The sequence below is a fragment of the Peromyscus californicus genome, unplaced genomic scaffold, assembly GCF_007827085.1.
Source record: "Peromyscus californicus insignis strain IS unplaced genomic scaffold, ASM782708v3 Scaffold_11__1_contigs__length_118956290, whole genome shotgun sequence".
Taxonomy (NCBI): Eukaryota; Metazoa; Chordata; class Mammalia; order Rodentia; family Cricetidae; genus Peromyscus; species Peromyscus californicus.
Window position 1 is genome coordinate 85,875,402 of NW_026294402.1, and position 8,501 is coordinate 85,883,902.

Consider the following 8,501-nt stretch of genomic DNA (forward strand, 5'->3'; position numbering starts at 1 on the left):
CACTTTGTGATTCCATATTATAAGTATTATGGGAATATCAATGAAATTATACACAATGTTTAAAATTAAAGCTATACTAAACTTTCAGAGTAATAAAGCAATTTCTACAATAGGAGACCACTAAGGTAATTTTCTTGGACATAGCTAATGAATCAAAGGGCTAATTATCAAGTAATTAATCTGTGATATCTAATTGCTATCTAAGTAATGTAGAGACAGTTTTCCTATGGTTTGTAGTTTTCATTTTGCTCAGTAAAATGAAAACAGATTGTGGTCTCCTGAAAGCTTCTCTGTACAGGTGGGAATCTGTGTGCAAGGGCTGAGAGACAGTCCTTTGCCTTTTCTTCTGATGATCACATAAAGAAGAGTTCAGGTATGCAAACAATTTTCAGTTGAACTGTAGAAAAGAAGCCATTAATTTGTCTAAAGGTGCAGCATTGATTAATTGCACCTTTATTTTGTGACTAATACCTCCAAAATTTGAAATTATGTACACTTGACATTGGGACATAAATTAGCAAAAAGTAAGCAATCTTTTAACCAAACATAAATCTTAAATTATAATAGAACTTGGAGAACCAAATATTTATGAGTTAAGAGAACACATTTGTTCATCTTTTACATATTTTTAAAACTATTGAATACAATAGCAGTTAAACATAGCACACATACTACGTCTGCTGATTTTACCTGAGAAGACAAAATTATTATTAAAGAAAAATGTTTATCAATATAACATTTGCATCATAATTTATTTTCTGCTATTCATATAACTATTTGTTACTACAGGTCAATTACATAATTAAATCCAAATACATATATTTCTTCTCTCAAAACAAACTACATTTTCTATTTTCTTCACTGTAAATATGTGTTCTATAGGGGAATAGTGCCAATTTTGTCTTCACTTGGTATAGAAACTGTTGGTATTAAGCTGTTTTTTGGTTTGCAGATGGAAGGGTGTGCCATGAGATCACATCAAAGGCTGCGTGGGGCTGTCATTAAGAACATAAAAGGGTTCCCTCTCTGTGGCCTTTAAGTTTTATGGCAGGTGCTACATAGACTTCAGGTCACTTCGGAAGCCAGGAGAAGACTCCATCGACACTCATTTGTCCTTGGCTCCTTTCATCTGTTTGGGAAGGTAGGCATCCTGGGTGAGAAAGGGATTTTCAGTGATTTGAACACTGGACATCAAGCCTCTCTGATTTCAGCTGCTCTCAGCATGGAGGCTGCAGTCATGGTCTCAATTGTTGGACACATCTGGGGAACAGAACAATGATCCTTGTGATAATGTCATCAAGTGCCTGTTAGGCATAGATCCATAAGCCCCTTTTTGGCTCTTCTCAGGAGACAAACACAGGCAGTTTGGGTATACTTAGGTAATTCAGGATAACTTAGGACAGGGATCATTTCCAAATTCTAAAGCAGTTCTTAATTTGCCTAGCATGGGATGGACACACGTCTACAGAACAGATACTTTAACAAGTAACACAACAAATCCCATTTTTTTCTATAGAGCCCACTCATATTATTATATCACTAATGAGGTTATAAACCTATACAGAGGATAATATCTTTACGATCAAAATAAGGGACAGTGATGGCTGATTTAGTTGATTAGAGGCACACATGCATTGCATATGAAAGCAAATGAAGTCTTCGTTACCTTCTTTTCTTTACAATTTATTTTCTAGCTGTATCTGTACCATCCCAGGCTTTATATTGCCATAAGTCTAAGACATATCTTGGTTAGTTGTCTTTACTTTATTAGTACCAAACAAAATCTGCACAAGAGCTAACAAATTATCACGAGCTCTGAGGATTTTACTTTTTTTTGTCTAATGAATTAATATACTAAAAAAAACCAGTAAAAGCATTTTGTACTGCTTTGATCATTCACTTACATGTCATTATGTAGTCCAAGGGTTTTATTATGGAAGGGCTCTCTTTACAAATTAGACCAAAGGACACGTTTCACACGGAAGATCAGCATATATATTGTATTTTATTTCAGATGCACATGACACAACCTTAATATTAGAGCCAGATGATTAAAAGAACATTACCTGAGCCATGAGAATCACTGAATGAGCTATGCTAAATTGGTTGTTTTCTGTTTTGTGATTAATTGTGCTTCTAAACCATATTTTAGTGTGCTTTGTTTTTCTGTCCCCAGTCATCCCATATTATTAAAGAGAAATTCTGCATATCTCTCCTGGAGTCCAATTAAGGATTTGCATCATGACTAGATTTTTCACTTTAATTACTGTATATAAAGTAGGTTTTGACTTATTTCCATATTTATCAAACTATGCAGAAGAAGCAAAATTCATCAAATAAACAGATATCTGTGGCTATAATTGCAGCCTGCATCGAGCATGTAGGAAGAAAATATGAGGGTCCAAATTTCATTATGTGGAACAGAATAAACATCTGAATAATTAAACTGTGTGTAAATCATAGTCTTGGCATAGTAAAAAGAGGCAACATCTTCATTTGATCCAAAAATATTTTAAATAAATTTCTAAAAATACATCTTGAACTGTAAACAAAAATAAGTTGAAAAAAACTTAACATCTAATCAGTTCAAAATAAAGTATTGGATAATATGCATTCAAATATTTAAAAATTATCAACAATGATAAGCTTTCTGTATGTCTGAATTTCCAAAAGGCTTTTTATCTTGCTAATAAACAGAATGCGACTGAAAAGATATTAATATTAGCAAATTATTTGCATAATTTTCTTTGTATTTATTCTAGAAGCAAATGACATTGGGAAGTGACCCATCAGTTTTTAGGACTCAAATATTTTCTGTCTGACTTTTATAATTTATGTATTTATTTATTTATTGAGACAGGATATCACTATGTTGCCCAGGGTGCCTGAAAGTCCTGGTTTCAAGCAGTCTTCCTGCCTCAGCTTCCTGGCCTGGAGTGCAAGTTACTGTATCCCACAAAATATTTATAACTTAAAGCTCCAAATATACACCCTCCTTAGAAATACTTAGACAGCTCTCATTATATGTGTTTGAGTACTAAAGAATTTGCAGGCAACGTTTATAAGAGGCATTTTTTATTGTGTTATAATTAATGATATAAAATGTATAAATATTATAATTAAGTTATTAGCAACTTATAAAAAATAGAAAATCTGGATAAATGAAAGTTTCATTCTAAGCTTTATTATTTAACTTTTTAGATATTCAGTAAAAGTTTCAAATGATTTTTTTTCTTTGGCTATGTTGTCTCTAGTGTCACAAGTAAGCTGGGTATATTAATTTAAAGAATTTCAAAAGGACAATTTAGTTTAAGAATTTAGCCTAGTCAAGGTTCTGACAAGGGAAATATAATTTCAGCTACTATGAGTTTTCTAGAGCTTTGGATTAATTTATCTCACAGGCCCTGCTGTGACTGTAGCTGGTTACTCCTGAGTTAGATGCTAAGGATAGATAGTGATGAACCTGTGTGGGTTCCTTCCACGCTAACATTTATCATATTCTGGTTCCTATAGGCTCCCAGAGGTGAGGATGTCTAGAAAACAGGATGCTTAATGCTGTCTGAAAGCATTCATTTTTGTTAAATGATCACTTTTTTAAAAAATCAAACCTTCAAATATGTTGCAAATTGCAGCAGGGATATAGCCTTTCAAAGATAACTATAACTAATCATATCAGAGCCTTGGTATTGAAGCCCACCTAAATCACTTGGGGTGTCTCAATATGAACAATACAGGGACACTTATTGAGTAATTGTGCATGAAGTACAGTATGTTCTTAGCTTAATTTTGGGGGCTGACAGAAAAGGTTTCACTTTATAAAATAATGAGTTACTGTATACCTTTTTTTTTTTTTTTTTTAAAATATCAGCTATTCTGAGGGATCTGGATGCAGAGATCCATGGCTAGGCCCTGGTTGGATCTCTGGGAGTCCAATTAGCGAGAATGAGGTGGGTTTATATGAGCGAGAATTGTTGAGACCAAGGTTGGATAAAAGCACAGGGACAAATAGCCAAACGAGTGGAAACACATGAACTATGAACCAATGGCTGAGGGGTCCCCACTGGATCAGGCCCTCTGAATGGGTGAGACAGTTGATTGGCTTGATCTGTTTGGGAGGCATCCAGGCAGTGGGACTGGGTCCTGTGCTCATTGCATGAGTTGGCTGTTTGAAACCTGGGGCCTATGCAGGGTCGCTTGGCTCGGCCTGGGAGGAGGGGACTGGACCTACCTGGACTGAGTCTACCAGGTTGATCTCAGTCCTCAGGGGAGGCTTTGCCCTGGAGGAGGTGGGAATGGGGGGTGGGCTGGGGGGAAGGTGAGGGGGGCCGGAGTGGGGAGAACAAGGGAATCCGTGGCTGATATGTAGAACTGAATTGTATTGCAAAATAAAAATAAAAACTAAAAAAAAAAAAGATTCCACTTTCACCCCATTCTTTGTAAAAAAAAAACAAAAAAAAACCAGCTATTCTGATAGCTGTATGAACACACTCTACTCAATGTCTTTTGAAGGTTTCAGGAGACCTTTCTGGATAGTCCCCTATTTACCTCTTAACACTTAAATTTTGAAAAGTTTTGGATAATGAAGCAATGGATTATATGTAAACAATAAAGGTAGTATGTCAAACTGAATAGAATAATTTAGATACTGATCTTGTCAGAATTAACTAGTTGTTGGTTTAAAAGGATATTTTTATAACTCATTCTACGGATGAAGTCATTTATTTCTTTTAGTTTAATTAATTTAGTTAGTGAAGTAATCAAGGTTTTATGAGACAAGGTCTTCTACGTAGTGCAGGCCAGTTCAAGACTCACCATCTTCCTGTCTACTCTCTCCTAGGCTGGTGTGACAGACATGTACCACATATCCCAGATACAGATGCCATATATACATTGTCATATACTACATACCATGTAACTGAAATAGAAAAGTTTCAAAGTGTTCGTCTCTTACTAAGTGGACATAGTGATAACATGTTAAAGCTATAATTATGAGGACAGAATTTTAAAATTCCATCAGTATAAGTTATATTCTAAATAGATAAGTTGATATTATGACCAGAGAGCATTTTAGTGAGCACATTCCATTAGACAGATTTTCATTTTATCACTGAAGATAGTTTTCAGTGGGATGATCTCTGTAGGAGGAAACTGCAGTTGACATCTGTACTTTGTTGATAATTCTGGAATGTTTTCTTATTTCATAGGCTGGTTTGACTATAGTAAAAATATAGGAAATTAATAGTTTTTGAAAGAAGACTTCAGTTTTGATTTATAAAATGGATTTACTTTGTGTAATTTCCAGGATGAAATAATCAAGTGTAGATATTCACTTTTTCAGGAGTAGAATATTTTACCTTTCATCTGTAAAGTTGCTATTTATTTATTTGTTTATTTTCTATTGATTTTTCGAGACAGGATCTCTCTATGTGAAGCTGTTTCTTAAAGGACCATCCACTGACACCTAGAACTTTTTAGCTCAGAAAACTGTGTTTTATTTTTATTTATTTTTTCCTTCTATAGTCAAATCGTAGCTTCTATTATAAAAAAAAAACAGTTTATTCAATAAGGAGATTGCTGGGCTGCATCATAGATGTAGAATCTGAGGGATAGGGGCTATGGAGCTTTCATTATAAGCAACTACCCTTTGTCATATCAAACTTCAAACACTTTGCTTATTATAAAATATAAAATATAAAAGATGTACTATGAATAGTTTTAGAATTAATATGCAATATGTCCTCTGAACTCCACATATGTGCATAGCATAGACACCCCAAAAATAAATAAATAAACAAATAAATAAATAAGTAAATAAATGGAAATGTTTTTAAAATTCTATATATCCAATTAATAGTGCTTTCTTCAAATTTTGTTGAACACTTATCTGGAGCCAAATTATGACTGCAATAGATGAATGGGTGCATTTTCAAGGTAAAGTTTTATTTGGTATTTTTGTTGTTTATGAAAAATTGAGGATAAACCAATGAAGATACACGACGAAACTCACTTGATAGCCAATGAAATAATGTCATTACTTGGTAATATGATAGAAAGTTGAAAGGATATGTTTTCACTTTTATGTTATTCACAGTGCAATGGCTATATTGTTATACACTGTCATGGTTAATCTTTATTCATAGAAGAAATCAAATCAACAAAATAACAAGTTTTATTTTGTCACATTTTTCAAATTTCTTGGTACAGACACTACTATTATGGGCAATTTCAAGCAGCAGTATAATCTTAGAGCAGTGTTAGGTAGAGTTTGACTAGCATATCATCATGTAATATTTCTGCTCAGTGATATGATAGGTGTAAGTAGCCTGAGAGTAAGACAATAATGTAGTATGATAAATTAAAAATGAGTTTTGAGCCAGATGAGGTGATGTGTACCTGTAATTCAATCACTAAGGAGGTGGAGTCAAGAATCTCAGGAGCTCATGGTGTTCACTGACTATGTAGTGAGTGCCAGGCCAGATTTGACGACATAAGATGTCTAAAGATAAAAGTTAGCAAAACAAAATGAAATGAAACTCCTACAAAAAAACCCCAAACACCATCAATGTCATCAACAACGAATGACAAAAGAATTCTAAGAACTTGTCACTGGTGCTGGTGAGATGGCACAGTGGGCAAAAGAACCTACTTCCAAGCCTGGGAACTGGCTTCAGTCTCTCGGATCAACATGGTAGAAAGTCCTTGCAAACTGTCCTCTGATCTCCAAATAGTCCAAGGCATGTTAATGCCCACATGTGCACATACATGCATGTGCACACTCAAATAAACAAACATAATAAAAATAACTTATCACCATATACCTAAGATATCTTACTCAGATAATTTAAAAGATACTTAATTTAATTTTAAAAAAGTGATTCTGCTTTACAACTGGCTCACAAAATTCCTGAAAGTTTAGTCATTTAAATGTATTCAAATATAATCAGAAAATTAGAAATTTCTCAAGGGAGTAGATAGACATATAGATAGATTGTTATTACAGTAAACTACACTCAATTTGCACACATAGACATGTAGCTTGTCATGTATATGGAATAACATCTAACTAAAGACAATAAGGCACTTATCCAATGCCCTCCAGGCGTGTAGTTTTGTGTTAATGGCTGTGAGAAATGTTGAAATATTCATTTTTAAAGTCTCAGACAGCCATCATCTATTTGTGTGAAAATAAGGCAAGGCAGTAATTAATACAAAAGGGAAGGAAGATTTGGGGTATCTAGATTGGGATAAAGCACATAATTACATGTGTGAGCCCCTGGATCCCATTCCCAGCACCATAAGAAAATGGAATGAAGTGTTAAAATCAGAGACAGCCTGATAACTCCATCCTGACTAGAAACACAGCAGGAGACACGTTAGGCAAGGTAGGACAAATCAGCTGGCCAAGTAGATGCACAAAACTCAGAAGATTTAATGAGTTATTTTTAACCACTGGTGTAATACAAACCATGTGTAGCACATAAGAATTTTGAGTAAACAAAATACTGTTTTTTAGGCCACACCCTGTGATCTCAACCTCTACAGATCTATTTTCTTCAAGCTCTTTCTTCCATGACATGTTTTTTCTGTAGTTCCTCTTGTGAGAGCATGTTCTTTCCTGGGCCATCATGCATCATCTGGTTCTGTTGAGCAACAAATAAATATCATACTCTGTAGAGTCAGCTAAAGATGTATTAGTTTCTCCATTCATCTCTTCTACAACAGATTTTCTTTGGTCTTGTAGTAAATGTTCAGAAGTGAAGCTAGAGAAGAACTATACTTCCTTCTAAAGTGAAAGTATGCTTATGTAGATCTCACAGGACATAAATAAGTTTAAATCAAGCTACATGTCCTCTCAAAGCAAAAGTTGGATTCTGACTACAAAGACAATATGGCAAAGTATGGTTTCTAAGCATCCCAGGCAAAATTCTTCTGTCTGTCTGTCTGTCTCTCTCTGTGTCTCTGTCTCTGTCTTTCTGTCTCTGTTTCTCTCTTTGTCTCTCTCTGTCTCTGTCTGTCTGTCTGTCTGTCTGTCTGTCTGTCTGTCTCTCTCTCTCTCTCTCTCTCTCTCTCTCTCTCTCTCTGTGTGTGTGTGTGTGTGTGTGTGTGTGTGTGTGTGAGAGAGAGAGAGAGAGAGAGAGAGCGAGCGAGAGAGAGAGAGAGAGATGGTCATTTGTTCTGGCTAGAAGAGACAAAAAACTGAGCACACATCCTTTAATTATCCGTTTCCTGTTTTCTTTATATTTTCACTATGAAGTGTTCTTCACTCTGTTTTTTCAGTGCTGAGGATCATATGTGCTAGACAAGTGCTCTACTACTGACCTAATCCTCCAGCTCTATTCTCCTCTATTACAGCATATAGTAACCTATGGGGCAAAACATGTAGCAGTGGGAGACGCACAACGTTGTGTGAGGTAGACTGAGCATTTTTGTCTCATTCTCATAAGTTCTGGAAGACATTGCACTTCTCCCACTTGCCATACTCTCTTCAATCCAGGGCCTAG